The sequence below is a fragment of the Phyllobates terribilis genome, unplaced genomic scaffold (assembly GCF_046119375.1).
Source record: "Phyllobates terribilis strain yellow unplaced genomic scaffold, ASM4611937v1 Scaffold_142__1_contigs__length_4687701, whole genome shotgun sequence".
Classification (NCBI taxonomy): Eukaryota; Metazoa; Chordata; class Amphibia; order Anura; family Dendrobatidae; genus Phyllobates; species Phyllobates terribilis.
The window spans coordinates 1,414,927-1,431,610 of record NW_027362902.1 but is presented as its reverse complement, the minus strand read 5'-3'; the positions used below and the strand labels follow the sequence as shown (position 1 = coordinate 1,431,610).

The 16,684-nt window shown below is 44.2% G+C and overlaps 9 non-coding genes across 9 annotated transcripts; all 9 read right to left on the bottom strand.

The window, feature by feature from the left end:
* Positions 1-238: 238 nt before the first annotated feature.
* On the bottom strand, positions 239-429 carry LOC141206012 (U2 spliceosomal RNA). The gene has a single exon (XR_012276681.1). It is a non-coding gene; the product is annotated as a U2 spliceosomal RNA (small nuclear RNA).
* A 1,115-nt stretch (positions 430-1,544) lies between these two features.
* LOC141206535 (U2 spliceosomal RNA) lies at positions 1,545-1,735 on the bottom strand. The gene has a single exon (XR_012277089.1). It is a non-coding gene; the product is annotated as a U2 spliceosomal RNA (small nuclear RNA).
* Positions 1,736-2,850: 1,115 nt separating this feature from the next.
* LOC141206534 (U2 spliceosomal RNA) lies at positions 2,851-3,041 on the bottom strand. The gene has a single exon (XR_012277088.1). It is a non-coding gene; the product is annotated as a U2 spliceosomal RNA (small nuclear RNA).
* A 1,115-nt stretch (positions 3,042-4,156) lies between these two features.
* LOC141206533 (U2 spliceosomal RNA) lies at positions 4,157-4,347 on the bottom strand. The gene has a single exon (XR_012277087.1). It is a non-coding gene; the product is annotated as a U2 spliceosomal RNA (small nuclear RNA).
* A 1,115-nt stretch (positions 4,348-5,462) lies between these two features.
* Positions 5,463-5,653, bottom strand: LOC141206040 (U2 spliceosomal RNA). The gene has a single exon (XR_012276706.1). It is a non-coding gene; the product is annotated as a U2 spliceosomal RNA (small nuclear RNA).
* A 1,115-nt stretch (positions 5,654-6,768) lies between these two features.
* On the bottom strand, positions 6,769-6,959 carry LOC141206532 (U2 spliceosomal RNA). The gene has a single exon (XR_012277086.1). It is a non-coding gene; the product is annotated as a U2 spliceosomal RNA (small nuclear RNA).
* A 1,115-nt stretch (positions 6,960-8,074) lies between these two features.
* On the bottom strand, positions 8,075-8,265 carry LOC141206531 (U2 spliceosomal RNA). Its single transcript, XR_012277085.1, has one exon. It is a non-coding gene; the product is annotated as a U2 spliceosomal RNA (small nuclear RNA).
* A 1,115-nt stretch (positions 8,266-9,380) lies between these two features.
* Positions 9,381-9,565, bottom strand: LOC141206310 (U2 spliceosomal RNA). The gene has a single exon (XR_012276946.1). It is a non-coding gene; the product is annotated as a U2 spliceosomal RNA (small nuclear RNA).
* A 6,106-nt stretch (positions 9,566-15,671) lies between these two features.
* Positions 15,672-15,862, bottom strand: LOC141206530 (U2 spliceosomal RNA). The gene has a single exon (XR_012277084.1). It is a non-coding gene; the product is annotated as a U2 spliceosomal RNA (small nuclear RNA).
* Between the last annotated feature and the right edge of the window lie 822 nt (positions 15,863-16,684).

The following is a 16,684-nucleotide window of genomic DNA, read 5'->3' as shown; positions in this document are numbered from 1 at the left end:
GTAAAAAGGGAGAGCTAGAAAGATAGCATTGCATCACATTACATGGCAATGCAATGCACAGTTGCTGAAGTTGAACCAAAATGAGCTTGTAATCTGGCTTCTGCAACTTTGAACATGAAAAATCCAATGAGGAGAAGAAGAGCAGAGCCAAAGAGTCCATCCCAAAATCCGACAAACAAGCAAAATGAACAAAAAACATTGAATTCAATTCTTTCTGATTTTAGAAACTGCATTAAAGAAGGGGTGCACCGGTCCTGGAGATACTGCAATACCAGGTCAATGCGTGGAGTGGACAGAGCAAGCTCTTTTTCCATCTCCCTGTTCTAAAAATCCATTTAATATATGGTCCCCAGATAGGGGACGTATCAGATATTAAACTGATAAGAACAGATACTACACTTGATCTTAGCCAAAAGGCTGAGAAGCGATAACCAGAATTGGTTTCAAACTACGGAGCCACCCAAGGATCCTAAAAAGTCCATTTGTGGAGATGAGCTCCTGGACTCCCGTTAAGAAGACATGTTGTCAACCTCTAGATCCCTTACATGCCTGCACTTTTCGGCTTGCTGCTGCTGCAATCCACGTGTTTTAGATCTGCATAACTCCACCTCTTTAAACACAGCACCTTCACCCCCTGCTGTTCCCACCCGCCTCAACACCGTTGGAAGGGAGGAGAACCAATTAAGGCGGGGGGTGGGGTGGAACGAGCAGCTGTCTACCCTTAGCAGGAGGGCTCCTGATTACATACCTCTCCTGCTGCTGCTGCTGCTGGCTGTCCAGCAGCAGACTGAAGGTGGCTGCTGCTGTGCACAGGTATATAAAGGCTCAAAGCCTATTATGACACGCGCAGCCAGCGTTCCATTGCCACATTCCATCTACTGCAGGCAGGATACCTGGCTGGCTGAATGTCGCTGAGAAGCTCACAGAGACCGCCATAAGCAACAGTTTAACAGAATGCCACAGACTAATCAACCAAACTTTTTGGGTTGGGTTCTCTTTTATAGTCTGCAGGCATTAAATGAAAGAAGTCAGTGTTCCAGCAGAAGGAGACAACGTTTCAGAAAAGGCATTGTAGCAAACCAAAAAAGAAATTTTAAGCGCAGCAGAGTAACCAGCGCACATACCTGTTAGCTCAGGTGAGTTTAAAAGGCTGCTGTTGATAACAAGGGCATTTGCTAAATAGATGGTGTGTGTGCAACAATATACTGAAAGGTCAATTATATTGTGCAGCTTATTTCACCACCTGTAGTTATTTAGGTGAAAGCTCCAAAATGCTTGCCTAATATGTCTGTTTATCCAAAAGGAAGTAAAAAGGGAGAGCTAGAAAGATAGCATTGCATCACATTACATGGCAATGCAATGCACAGTTGCTGAAGTTGAACCAAAATGAGCTTGTAATCTGGCTTCTGCAACTTTGAACATGAAAAATCCAATGAGGAGAAGAAAAGCAGAGCCAAAGAGTCCATCCCAAAATCCGACAAACAAGCAAAATGAACAAAAAACATTGAATTCAATTCTTTCTGATTTTAGAAACTGCATTAAAGAAGGGGTGCACCGGTCCTGGAGATACTGCAATACCAGGTCAATGCGTGGAGTGGACAGAGCAAGCTCTTTTTCCATCTCCCTGTTCTAAAAATCCATTTAATATATGGTCCCCAGATAGGGGACGTATCAGATATTAAACTGATAAGAACAGATACTACACTTGATCTTAGCCAAAAGGCCGAGAAGCGATAACCAGAATTGGTTTCAAACTACGGAGCCACCCAAGGATCCTAAAAAGTCCATTTGTGGAGATGAGCTCCTGGACTCCCGTTAAGAAGACATGTTGTCAACCTCTAGATCCCTTACATGCCTGCACTTTTCGGCTTGCTGCTGCTGCAATCCACGCGTTTTAGATCTGCATAACTCCACCTCTTTAAACACAGCACCTTCACCCCCTGCTGTTCCCACCCGCCTCAACACCGTTGGAAGGGAGGAGAACCAATTAAGGCGGGGGGTGGGGTGGAACGAGCAGCTGTCTACCCTTAGCAGGAGGGCTCCTGATTACATACCTCTCCTGCTGCTGCTGCTGCTGGCTGTCCAGCAGCAGACTGAAGGTGGCTGCTGCTGTGCACGGGTATATAAAGGCTCAGAGCCTATTATGACACGCGCAGCCAGCGTTCCATTGCCACATTCCATCTACTGCAGGCAGGATACCTGGCTGGCTGAATGTCGCTGAGAAGCTCACAGAGACCGCCATAAGCAACAGTTTAACAGAATGCCACAGACTAATCAACCAAACTTTTTGGGTTGGGTTCTCTTTTATAGTCTGCAGGCATTAAATGAAAGAAGTCAGTGTTCCAGCAGAAGGAGACAACGTTTCAGAAAAGGCATTGTAGCAAACCAAAAAAGAAATTTTAAGCGCAGCAGAGTAACCAGCGCACATACCTGTTAGCTCAGGTGAGTTTAAAAGGCTGCTGTTGATAACAAGGGCATTTGCTAAATAGATGGTGTGTGTGCAACAATATACTGAAAGGTCAATTATATTGTGCAGCTTATCTCACCACCTGTAGTTATTTAGGTGAAAGCTCCAAAATGCTTGCCTAATATGTCTGTTTATCCAAAAGGAAGTAAAAAGGGAGAGCTAGAAAGATAGCATTGCATCACATTACATGGCAATGCAATGCACAGTTGCTGAAGTTGAACCAAAATGAGCTTGTAATCTGGCTTCTGCAACTTTGAACATGAAAAATCCAATGAGGAGAAGAAAAGCAGAGCCAAAGAGTCCATCCCAAAATCCGACAAACAAGCAAAATGAACAAAAAACATTGAATTCAATTCTTTCTGATTTTAGAAACTGCATTAAAGAAGGGGTGCACCGGTCCTGGAGATACTGCAATACCAGGTCAATGCGTGGAGTGGACAGAGCAAGCTCTTTTTCCATCTCCCTGTTCTAAAAATCCATTTAATATATGGTCCCCAGATAGGGGACGTATCAGATATTAAACTGATAAGAACAGATACTACACTTGATCTTAGCCAAAAGGCCGAGAAGCGATAACCAGAATTGGTTTCAAACTACGGAGCCACCCAAGGATCCTAAAAAGTCCATTTGTGGAGATGAGCTCCTGGACTCCCGTTAAGAAGACATGTTGTCAACCTCTAGATCCCTTACATGCCTGCACTTTTCGGCTTGCTGCTGCTGCAATCCACGCGTTTTAGATCTGCATAACTCCACCTCTTTAAACACAGCACCTTCACCCCCTGCTGTTCCCACCCGCCTCAACACCGTTGGAAGGGAGGAGAACCAATTAAGGCGGGGGGTGGGGTGGAACGAGCAGCTGTCTACCCTTAGCAGGAGGGCTCCTGATTACATACCTCTCCTGCTGCTGCTGCTGCTGGCTGTCCAGCAGCAGACTGAAGGTGGCTGCTGCTGTGCACAGGTATATAAAGGCTCAGAGCCTATTACGACACGCGCAGCCAGCGTTCCATTGCCACATTCCATCTACTGCAGGCAGGATACCTGGCTGGCTGAATGTCGCTGAGAAGCTCACAGAGACCGCCATAAGCAACAGTTTAACAGAATGCCACAGACTAATCAACCAAACTTTTTGGGTTGGGTTCTCTTTTATAGTCTGCAGGCATTAAATGAAAGAAGTCAGTGTTCCAGCAGAAGGAGACAACGTTTCAGAAAAGGCATTGTAGCAAACCAAAAAAGAAATTTTAAGCGCAGCAGAGTAACCAGCGCACATACCTGTTAGCTCAGGTGAGTTTAAAAGGCTGCTGTTGATAACAAGGGCATTTGCTAAATAGATGGTGTGTGTGCAACAATATACTGAAAGGTCAATTATATTGTGCAGCTTATCTCACCACCTGTAGTTATTTAGGTGAAAGCTCCAAAATGCTTGCCTAATATGTCTGTTTATCCAAAAGGAAGTAAAAAGGGAGAGCTAGAAAGATAGCATTGCATCACATTACATGGCAATGCAATGCACAGTTGCTGAAGTTGAACCAAAATGAGCTTGTAATCTGGCTTCTGCAACTTTGAACATGAAAAATCCAATGAGGAGAAGAAAAGCAGAGCCAAAGAGTCCATCCCAAAATCCGACAAACAAGCAAAATGAACAAAAAACATTGAATTCAATTCTTTCTGATTTTAGAAACTGCATTAAAGAAGGGGTGCACCGGTCCTGGAGATACTGCAATACCAGGTCAATGCGTGGAGTGGACAGAGCAAGCTCTTTTTCCATCTCCCTGTTCTAAAAATCCATTTAATATATGGTCCCCAGATAGGGGACGTATCAGATATTAAACTGATAAGAACAGATACTACACTTGATCTTAGCCAAAAGGCCGAGAAGCGATAACCAGAATTGGTTTCAAACTACGGAGCCACCCAAGGATCCTAAAAAGTCCATTTGTGGAGATGAGCTCCTGGACTCCCGTTAAGAAGACATGTTGTCAACCTCTAGATCCCTTACATGCCTGCACTTTTCGGCTTGCTGCTGCTGCAATCCACGCGTTTTAGATCTGCATAACTCCACCTCTTTAAACACAGCACCTTCACCCCCTGCTGTTCCCACCCGCCTCAACACCGTTGGAAGGGAGGAGAACCAATTAAGGCGGGGGGTGGGGTGGAACGAGCAGCTGTCTACCCTTAGCAGGAGGGCTCCTGATTACATACCTCTCCTGCTGCTGCTGCTGCTGGCTGTCCAGCAGCAGACTGAAGGTGGCTGCTGCTGTGCACAGGTATATAAAGGCTCAGAGCCTATTATGACACACGCAGCCAGCGTTCCATTGCCACATTCCATCTACTGCAGGCAGGATACCTGGCTGGCTGAATGTCGCTGAGAAGCTCACAGAGACCGCCATAAGCAACAGTTTAACAGAATGCCACAGACTAATCAACCAAACTTTTTGGGTTGGGTTCTCTTTTATAGTCTGCAGGCATTAAATGAAAGAAGTCAGTGTTCCAGCAGAAGGAGACAACGTTTCAGAAAAGGCATTGTAGCAAACCAAAAAAGAAATTTTAAGCGCAGCAGAGTAACCAGCGCACATACCTGTTAGCTCAGGTGAGTTTAAAAGGCTGCTGTTGATAACAAGGACATTTGCTAAATAGATGGTGTGTGTGCAACAATATACTGAAAGGTCAATTATATTGTGCAGCTTATCTCACCACCTGTAGTTATTTAGGTGAAAGCTCCAAAATGCTTGCCTAATATGTCTGTTTATCCAAAAGGAAGTAAAAAGGGAGAGCTAGAAAGATAGCATTGCATCACATTACATGGCAATGCAATGCACAGTTGCTGAAGTTGAACCAAAATGAGCATGTAATCTGGCTTCTGCAACTTTGAACATGAAAAATCCAATGAGGAGAAGAAAAGCAGAGCCAAAGAGTCCATCCCAAAATCCGACAAACAAGCAAAATGAACAAAAAACATTGAATTCAATTCTTTCTGATTTTAGAAACTGCATTAAAGAAGGGGTGCACCGGTCCTGGAGATACTGCAATACCAGGTCAATGCGTGGAGTGGACAGAGCAAGCTCTTTTTCCATCTCCCTGTTCTAAAAATCCATTTAATATATGGTCCCCAGATAGGGGACGTATCAGATATTAAACTGATAAGAACAGATACTACACTTGATCTTAGCCAAAAGGCCGAGAAGCGGTAACCAGAATTGGTTTCAAACTACGGAGCCACCCAAGGATCCTAAAAAGTCCATTTGTGGAGATGAGCTCCTGGACTCCCGTTAAGAAGACATGTTGTCAACCTCTAGATCCCTTACATGCCTGCACTTTTCGGCTTGCTGCTGCTGCAATCCACGCGTTTTAGATCTGCATAACTCCACCTCTTTAAACACAGCACCTTCACCCCCTGCTGTTCCCACCCGCCTCAACACCGTTGGAAGGGAGGAGAACCAATTAAGGCGGGGGGTGGGGTGGAACGAGCAGCTGTCTACCCTTAGCAGGAGGGCTCCTGATTACATACCTCTCCTGCTGCTGCTGCTGCTGGCTGTCCAGCAGCAGACTGAAGGTGGCTGCTGCTGTGCACAGGTATATAAAGGCTCAGAGCCTATTATGACACGCGCAGCCAGCGTTCCATTGCCACATTCCATCTACTGCAGGAAGGATACCTGGCTGGCTGAATGTCGCTGAGAAGCTCACAGAGACCGCCATAAGCAACAGTTTAACAGAATGCCACAGACTAATCAACCAAACTTTTTGGGTTGGGTTCTCTTTTATAGTCTGCAGGCATTAAATGAAAGAAGTCAGTGTTCCAGCAGAAGGAGACAACGTTTCAGAAAAGGCATTGTAGCAAACCAAAAAAGAAATTTTAAGCGCAGCAGAGTAACCAGCGCACATACCTGTTAGCTCAGGTGAGTTTAAAAGGCTGCTGTTGATAACAAGGGCATTTGCTAAATAGATGGTGTGTGTGCAACAATATACTGAAAGGTCAATTATATTGTGCAGCTTATCTCACCACCTGTAGTTATTTAGGTGAAAGCTCCAAAATGCTTGCCTAATATGTCTGTTTATCCAAAAGGAAGTAAAAAGGGAGAGCTAGAAAGATAGCATTGCATCACATTACATGGCAATGCAATGCACAGTTGCTGAAGTTGAACCAAAATGAGCTTGTAATCTGGCTTCTGCAACTTTGAACATGAAAAATCCAATGAGGAGAAGAAAAGCAGAGCCAAAGAGTCCATCCCAAAATCCGACAAACAAGCAAAATGAACAAAAAACATTGAATTCAATTCTTTCTGATTTTAGAAACTGCATTAAAGAAGGGGTGCACCGGTCCTGGAGATACTGCAATACCAGGTCAATGCGTGGAGTGGACAGAGCAAGCTCTTTTTCCATCTCCCTGTTCTAAAAATCCATTTAATATATGGTCCCCAGATAGGGGACGTATCAGATATTAAACTGATAAGAACAGATACTACACTTGATCTTAGCCAAAAGGCCGAGAAGCGATAACCAGAATTGGTTTCAAACTACGGAGCCACCCAAGGATCCTAAAAAGTCCATTTGTGGAGATGAGCTCCTGGACTCCCGTTAAGAAGACATGTTGTCAACCTCTAGATCCCTTACATGCCTGCACTTTTCGGCTTGCTGCTGCTGCAATCCACGCGTTTTAGATCTGCATAACTCCACCTCTTTAAACACAGCACCTTCACCCCCTGCTGTTCCCACCCGCCTCAACACCGTTGGAAGGGAGGAGAACCAATTAAGGCGGGGGGTGGGGTGGAACGAGCAGCTGTCTACCCTTAGCAGGAGGGCTCCTGATTACATACCTCTCCTGCTGCTGCTGCTGCTGGCTGTCCAGCAGCAGACTGAAGGTGGCTGCTGCTGTGCACAGGTATATAAAGGCTCAGAGCCTATTATGACACGCGCAGCCAGCGTTCCATTGCCACATTCCATCTACTGCAGGCAGGATACCTGGCTGGCTGAATGTCGCTGAGAAGCTCACAGAGACCGCCATAAGCAACAGTTTAACAGAATGCCACAGACTAATCAACCAAACTTTTTGGGTTGGGTTCTCTTTTATAGTCTGCAGGCATTAAATGAAAGAAGTCAGTGTTCCAGCAGAAGGAGACAACGTTTCAGAAAAGGCATTGTAGCAAACCAAAAAAGAAATTTTAAGCGCAGCAGAGTAACCAGCGCACATACCTGTTAGCTCAGGTGAGTTTAAAAGGCTGCTGTTGATAACAAGGGCATTTGCTAAATAGATGGTGTGTGTGCAACAATATACTGAAAGGTCAATTATATTGTGCAGCTTATCTCACCACCTGTAGTTATTTAGGTGAAAGCTCCAAAATGCTTGCCTAATATGTCTGTTTATCCAAAAGGAAGTAAAAAGGGAGAGCTAGAAAGATAGCATTGCATCACATTACATGGCAATGCAATGCACAGTTGCTGAAGTTGAACCAAAATGAGCTTGTAATCTGGCTTCTGCAACTTTGAACATGAAAAATCCAATGAGGAGAAGAAAAGCAGAGCCAAAGAGTCCATCCCAAAATCCGACAAACAAGCAAAATGAACAAAAAACATTGAATTCAATTCTTTCTGATTTTAGAAACTGCATTAAAGAAGGGGTGCACCGGTCCTGGAGATACTGCAATACCAGGTCAATGCGTGGAGTGGACAGAGCAAGCTCTTTTTCCATCTCCCTGTTCTAAAAATCCATTTAATATATGGTCCCCAGATAGGGGACGTATCAGATATTAAACTGATAAGAACAGATACTACACTTGATCTTAGCCAAAAGGCCGAGAAGCGATAACCAGAATTGGTTTCAAACTACGGAGCCACCCAAGGATCCTAAAAAGTCCATTTGTGGAGATGAGCTCCTGGACTCCCGTTAAGAAGACATGTTGTCAACCTCTAGATCCCTTACATGCCTGCACTTTTCGGCTTGCTGCTGCTGCAATCCACGCGTTTTAGATCTGCATAACTCCACCTCTTTAAACACAGCACCTTCACCCCCTGCTGTTCCCACCCGCCTCAACACCGTTGGAAGGGAGGAGAACCAATTAAGGCGGGGGGTGGGGTGGAACGAGCAGCTGTCTACCCTTAGCAGGAGGGCTCCTGATTACATACCTCTCCTGCTGCTGCTGCTGCTGGCTGTCCAGCAGCAGACTGAAGGTGGCTGCTGCTGTGCACAGGTATATAAAGGCTCAGAGCCTATTATGACACGCGCAGCCAGCGTTCCATTGCCACATTCCATCTACTGCAGGCAGGATACCTGGCTGGCTGAATGTCGCTGAGAAGCTCACAGAGACCGCCATAAGCAACAGTTTAACAGAATGCCACAGACTAATCAACCAAACTTTTTGGGTTGGGTTCTCTTTTATAGTCTGCAGGCATTAAATGAAAGAAGTCAGTGTTCCAGCAGAAGGAGACAACGTTTCAGAAAAGGCATTGTAGCAAACCAAAAAAGAAATTTTAAGCGCAGCAGAGTAACCAGCGCACATACCTGTTAGCTCAGGTGAGTTTAAAAGGCTGCTGTTGATAACAAGGGCATTTGCTAAATAGATGGTGTGTGTGCAACAATATACTGAAAGGTCAATTATATTGTGCAGCTTATCTCACCACCTGTAGTTATTTAGGTGAAAGCTCCAAAATGCTTGCCTAATATGTCTGTTTATCCAAAAGGAAGTAAAAAGGGAGAGCTAGAAAGATAGCATTGCATCACATTACATGGCAATGCAATGCACAGTTGCTGAAGTTGAACCAAAATGAGCTTGTAATCTGGCTTCTGCAACTTTGAACATGAAAAATCCAATGAGGAGAAGAAAAGCAGAGCCAAAGAGTCCATCCCAAAATCCGACAAACAAGCAAAATGAACAAAAAACATTGAATTCAATTCTTTCTGATTTTAGAAACTGCATTAAAGAAGGGGTGCACCGGTCCTGGAGATACTGCAATACCAGGTCAATGCGTGGAGTGGACAGAGCAAGCTCTTTTTCCATCTCCCTGTTCTAAAAATCCATTTAATATATGGTCCCCAGATAGGGGACGTATCAGATATTAAACTGATAAGAACAGATTTTTTTTTTTTTTTTTTTTTTTTTAAACCATTCAGGTTAGTTTTATAGCAAATCAGTAGGATATACCAAAACTGTTGCAAAAAAAACTTCTCATCATCATGGCCATATTTATTAAGCATAAAGTAACCTAATATTACAGAAAGAAGAACATCTTATTAATATAAACCAAAAGATCACTGAAATTTTACAATATGCCTCCACTTTTTAAATTTCCATATTCCCTCGGCATCTGTTCCACCACCGCTACTACTATCCATCTTGTAAATCAAAAATAGCCTAGAAAGAATAATCCTAATACATTCATTTACTGTAATTGATTTCCTTTTAAATACACAAAGATTCCTCACATCCCACAAACTTTCTAACACACAAGCCATAATTAACCACAAAACTCTCTCCTTTACACGTCCACTTGCACCAATACCAAACATAACCACACGCCAATCCACAAAAGTCACTCCTGCCAAACTCCTACACAACCCCCCTACACATTTCCACACGTCTTGCGCAAAATCACAATTCCACATCAGATGCATAACCGTCTCACAACCATTACATCCATCTCTTGGACAAACATCCGACCTAATCAAGCCTCTCTTCTTTTGAACGTCTCTCACTGGAAGAATATTGTGAAACGCCATCCACACTACATCCTTCTGTTTGTTGGACATCCCATACATACCCAACTTTCTCCAAGCATCCGCAACCTCATTCCCTCTCAAACCAACAATATTAGACTCGACCTCATTTGCACACAATTTCCTATACACCCTCTTAGTCATTCTAAACTCATCCACCGGCACACTCAGCAAATCATACTTCTTGACAAACTTCTCAATCACCTCATACCACACCGGACACTTAAAAGACACAGGCACTCTCGCATCCCTCTTTCTCCAACCTAACCCATACAACATCCATCCTGCAGAATAACTTGCCATACATGCACCCTTATTACCTTTACCCAACAATACCACAATCGTCTTAATATAATGGAGCCCTAAAAAAACCTCAACATTAGGAAATCCCAAACCACCATGCTGGCAGGCCTTATAAAGGCTTTCCCTCTTCAGCTTCTCCATCTTGCTGCACCAGAAAAAGGAAAAAATCATTTTCTCAACTCTCTTCACTTTCCTAAAAGGGGATGGAAAAATTATGGCCACAAAAAGCAGAATGGGTAAGATCACTGCTTTGATAACTAGAACTTTGCCCCGCAAAGAAAGATCTCTCATTCTCCAAAAATTCAATTTTCGCTCAACACGCATACCACACTCGTCCCAACTCTCATTTCCTTTCAGATCATCATTGAAAAATACCCCTAAAACCTTAATTGCACTCTCCTCATACTTAACACCTTCCATACGAATACTGTCATCTCCAAAGCATTTGAAACTACACTTAGTCCAGTTAACTCTAAAACCTGATGCACCACAGAAAAAATCCAAAAGCAACCTCACCCTACTCATTGAAGCCATACTTTCACTCACCATCACAACATCATCCATGTAACCTAACACCTTCACATGCTTACCACCACTCCCAGGCACTAACAATCCTCTCATCATTTTCTCACGTCTCACTAAACACAGCAAAGGCTCAATCACACATACAAACAAGACAGGGGACATAGGGCACCCCTGTCTTACACCAGACCTAATCATCACTTTGTCAGACAACCATCCATTCACTAAAAACTCACTTGACACATAATCATATAAAGACTTAACTCCATTCAGAAAAACCCTAGGGAAACCCATCCTCTCCAATACTTTAAACAGAAACACATGCGAAACTCTATCAAAAGCCTTTTCGAAATCAATTGCTAACACCATACACTTCTGCTTTCTAGTCTTACAATCCCCAAGCATATCCCTTAACAATAACAAATTATCACTTATACTCCGACCAGGCACGGCACACACTTGGTCATCCTCCACAACCCTACCAATCACCTCACGCATACGATTTGCTAACAATTTACTGTAGACCTTATAATCAGCGTTAAGCAATGATATGGGTCTCCAGTTCTCCAAACGCTTTTTCTCACCCTTCTTAAACACAAGAACCACTATACCCTCTTTCATACTGTCACACAAAACACCATTCATCCACATATACCTACAAACCTCAGTCAAGTCCTTACCCAAAAACTCCCAAGCTTTCACATACAGCTCCACAGGCAACCCATCCTTCCCAGGCGTCTTATTCTTTTTAGCACTCATAACAACATTCCTCACCTCATCCAAAATAACATCCTCACACAAAGCATCACATTCATCCGAACCAAGTCTCTTCTCCATACCACTCAATACATGCGACACAAGTCCAGGATCAATCCATTTCTCATCGTACAACTTACTATAGAAGCCATTCACCTCATTCAACACATTCTTCCCAACCACACTAGATCCATCTTCACCTACCACTTCACTCAAATCCAACTTCCTTCCATTCATTTTTTTAAAAAAGTACCTGGTGCACTTTTCATTCTTTTCCAAATGCTCTAACTTGGTACGGTAAATAATCTCTTTACCTTTTTCATCCAGAAGACATTTTAACTCATTCTTAGCAACCTCAAGCTGATCAGACATATCCATTCCTTTCCTAACACACCCACGCAACCAATCAATCCGTCTACTTAAGTCATTAAATCTATTACGATATCTGGCAGCTTTTTTGTAGCCCCATTTTTTAAAGAAAGTTTTTAACTGTAATTTCACCCAATCCCACCATTCAAGCACACTACCAAAATCACGCTTACGCCACCTCCAACTTGCATACCTTTTCTCCAACTCACTCATCACCTCCTCATCCTCCAACAACCTCGTATTCAATTTCCAAACCCCACCCCCAAACACCATGTCCCCATTCGCACTAAAAACTCCACGCAAACACTCATGATCAGAAAAAGGTACCTTATGTTGAACATAACTTGAACAAACCATATTTTGGGAAAATAACATCCTATCTATCCTCGATGAAATATTACCACGGTCAGCATAATATGTAGGCGGTGGTGGAATGCCATACTCAAGTATTGCAGCGTCTAAGAAAGAAAAATCAGAAATAAGTTGAGATAACTTTTTTCCCGTAATGTCCACATTACCTTCTGTGACACAATTACAGTCACCAACAAAAACTGTAGGAATTTTTCCAGGAAGAAAAAAACTCAATTTCTCAAGAAGAGCAAGCCGCTCCTCTTTTTTAGTAGGACAATATAAATTAATCATTCTAACCTTCCACCCCCTATAACTCAAAAAAACAATAATGCAGCGACCCACCTCCACAACCGTGTAACTATCAATAGTAATATTCTTATTACCAACTAAAATCCCCACACCATCATTTTTGTTAAAGCTGGACCCCGACCAAACATACTGGCCATAAGGCCAGTCCTTATCTCCTGGAGATTCAGTAATCCCACACTCTTGTAGACAATAGACATCTGCACTCAAACCCTTTAGATAATCCAGAACTGTTGTTCTTCGGGTAACAGATCTAATTTGCCTAACATTAAGGGACACAATGTCCCATCCAGAATGATGCGGCATAACTAAAGGGGATCACACATAACCTGAAAAAAAAAGAAAGAAAACATCAACTCAACCTTCATCAAGCAAAGCAAAGCTATTACCATCTGGCTGAATGCCAAATGTAACAATGTCAGGAGAAAATACATCTGACGGGTAAGCACGAGAGTCCACCGGGCTATCACACACGGCAGCAATGGATGAACACTCAGTCCTTGGCTTCTTCTTGACCACATCAGGATCCTCCTCATCAGAGAAACGGACAGCAGACAAGTCCCCTTGGCCACCGCCCCCGATCTCCTCTGAAGCAGTATTGCACCAAGATATGACAGGAGAATTGGACAAGTCCATTTCCCCCTCACCACGGACACCAAACTGGGGAGGGAAAGGTGACATCACCTCTGGAATCACCATGTCAAAGCCTCCTGACGCAGGAGGCTGAAGCTGGGCATCTTCAAATATGTCGTCCATCTGAGTGCCATCCTCTTCCTCTTGGGGAGCAGTTGCCTCCCCGACATCCGGAAGGGGACCTTGTGGAACCCTAGTAGAAGTCGAAGGAACAGCAGGCCCCTCCGCGACCACTTGAGCAAAAGACTTAGGAGTGGTTCCAGCTTGACACTGCCTAAGAACATGCCCCTCCTCACCACAAGCATCACACTTTACCTGGTTCTTGCAGTCTTTCGCCATATGACCAGACGTGTTACACCTCCTGCAGGTTGGCGGATACCTGCAGGACTCCTGGACATGACCATACTTGTTACATCTTCTGCAGAAAAAAGGAGCATCAGGAAAGTACAAGAAACCAGTGTCTCTCCCAATAGAGAAACTCATAGGAGGATAATGTATGCCCCCTGGCCCCTCGGGGTCTGTAGCAAAACGAACAAAGTACTTGTATTTGCCAGTCCACAAGCCTTCTTCATTCGAGATCTTGTGGGAAAAATGCACATAAGTACAATGCCTCCTCAAGAATACAGTAATGTCCTCCTGGGGGATAAAGGGATTGTGCATAAACACAACAACAGGAACATCCCCCTTTGAATAGAGGACAGTAAAAGTGAGTCCATCTAGGAGGGAGTTCTCAGTATGGCCTTTCAAGGTTCTATAAAGATTTTGGCAAGCAGCCATAGTAGAAAGAACCAGCACATACCTTCCATGACTTCTAAATTCCTGCAGGCAAAGAATGTCCGACTTCTTAATCTTCAATGCTTCATAGAAGATGGCATTCACCAGGTAGGACATGGAAAAATGTCCCTTCTTCTCCTCGGAAATCTCAATGCGAAATCCATTCTTGACCCGGGGGTCCCCGGTCCCAGCAAATTTCAGCTTGACTCCCATAGTCAGCCACGGAAATCGCCTTCCCGTTTCCTCCTCACTCTCCCCCTATAGCAGCATCCAGCTTAAGCCACCGGAGTGGCGATGCTGGAAGGCCGAGGGCTAGCACTCAAGGAACCTGATGTCCAGACACTTGATCTGAGCCAAAAGGCCGAGAAGCGATAACCAGAATTGGTTTCAAACTACGGAGCCACCCAAGGATCCTAAAAAGTCCATTTGTGGAGATGAGCTCCTGGACTCCCGTTAAGAAGACATGTTGTCAACCTCTAGATCCCTTACATGCCTGCACTTTTCGGCTTGCTGCTGCTGCAATCCATGCGTTTTAGATCTGCATAACTCCACCTCTTTAAACACAGCACCTTCACCCCCTGCTGTTCCCACCCGCCTCAACACCGTTGGAAGGGAGGAGAACCAATTAAGGCGGGGGGTGGGGTGGAACGAGCAGCTGTCTACCCTTAGCAGGAGGGCTCCTGATTACATACCTCTCCTGCTGCTGCTGCTGGCTGTCCAGCAGCAGACTGAAGGTGGCTGCTGCTGTGCACAGGTATATAAAGGCTCAGAGCCTATTATGACACGCGCAGCCAGCGTTCCATTGCCACATTCCATCTACTGCAGGCAGGATACCTGGCTGGCTGAATGTCGCTGAGAAGCTCACAGAGACCGCCATAAGCAACAGTTTAACAGAATGCCACAGACTAATCAACCAAATTTTTTGGGTTGGGTTCTCTTTTATAGTCTGCAGGCATTAAATGAAAGAAGTCAGTGTTCCAGCAGAAGGAGACAACGTTTCAGAAAAGGCATTGTAGCAAACCAAAAAAGAAATTTTAAGCGCAGCAGAGTAACCAGCGCACATACCTGTTAGCTCAGGTGAGTTTAAAAGGCTGCTGTTGATAACAAGGGCATTTGCTAAATAGATGGTGTGTGTGCAACAATATACTGAAAGGTCAATTATATTGTGCAGCTTATCTCACCACCTGTAGTTATTTAGGTGAAAGCTCCAAAATGCTTGCCTAATATGTCTGTTTATCCAAAAGGAAGTAAAAAGGGAGAGCTAGAAAGATAGCATTGCATCACATTACATGGCAATGCAATGCACAGTTGCTGAAGTTGAACCAAAATGAGCTTGTAATCTGGCTTCTGCAACTTTGAACATGAAAAATCCAATGAGGAGAAGAAAAGCAGAGCCAAAGAGTCCATCCCAAAATCCGACAAACAAGCAAAATGAACAAAAAACATTGAATTCAATTCTTTCTGATTTTAGAAACTGCATTAAAGAAGGGGTGCACCGGTCCTGGAGATACTGCAATACCAGGTCAATGCGTGGAGTGGACAGAGCAAGCTCTTTTTCCATCTCCCTGTTCTAAAAATCCATTTAATATATGGTCCCCAGATAGGGGACGTATCAGATATTAAACTGATAAGAACAGATACTACACTTGATCTTAGCCAAAAGGCCGAGAAGCGATAACCAGAATTGGTTTCAAACTACGGAGCCACCCAAGGATCCTAAAAAGTCCATTTGTGGAGATGAGCTCCTGGACTCCCGTTAAGAAGACATGTTGTCAACCTCTAGATCCCTTTCATGCCTGCACTTTTCGGCTTGCTGCTGCTGCAATCCACGCGTTTTAGATCTGCATAACTCCACCTCTTTAAACACAGCACCTTCACCCCCTGCTGTTCCCACCCGCCTCAACACCGTTGGAAGGGAGGAGAACCAATTAAGGCGGGGGGTGGGGTGGAACGAGCAGCTGTCTACCCTTAGCAGGAGGGCTCCTGATTACATACCTCTCCTGCTGCTGCTGCTGCTGCTGGCTATCCAGCAGCAGACTGAAGGTGGCTGCTGCTGTGCACAGGTATATAAAGGCTCAGAGCCTATTATGACACGCGCAGCCAGCGTTCCATTGCCACATTCCATCTACTGCAGGCAGGATACCTGGCTGGCTGAATGTCGCTGAGAAGCTCACAGAGACCGCCATAAGCAACAGTTTAACAGAATGCCACAGACTAATCAACCAAACTTTTTGGGTTGGGTTCTCTTTTATAGTCTGCAGGCATTAAATGAAAGAAGTCAGTGTTCCAGCAGAAGGAGACAACGTTTCAGAAAAGGCATTGTAGCAAACCAAAAAAGAAATTTTAAGCGCAGCAGAGTAACCAGCGCACATACCTGTTAGCTCAGGTGAGTTTAAAAGGCTGCTGTTGATAACAAGGGCATTTGCTAAATAAATGGTGTGTGTGCAACAATATACTGAAAGGTCAATTATATTGTGCAGCTTATCTCACCACCTGTA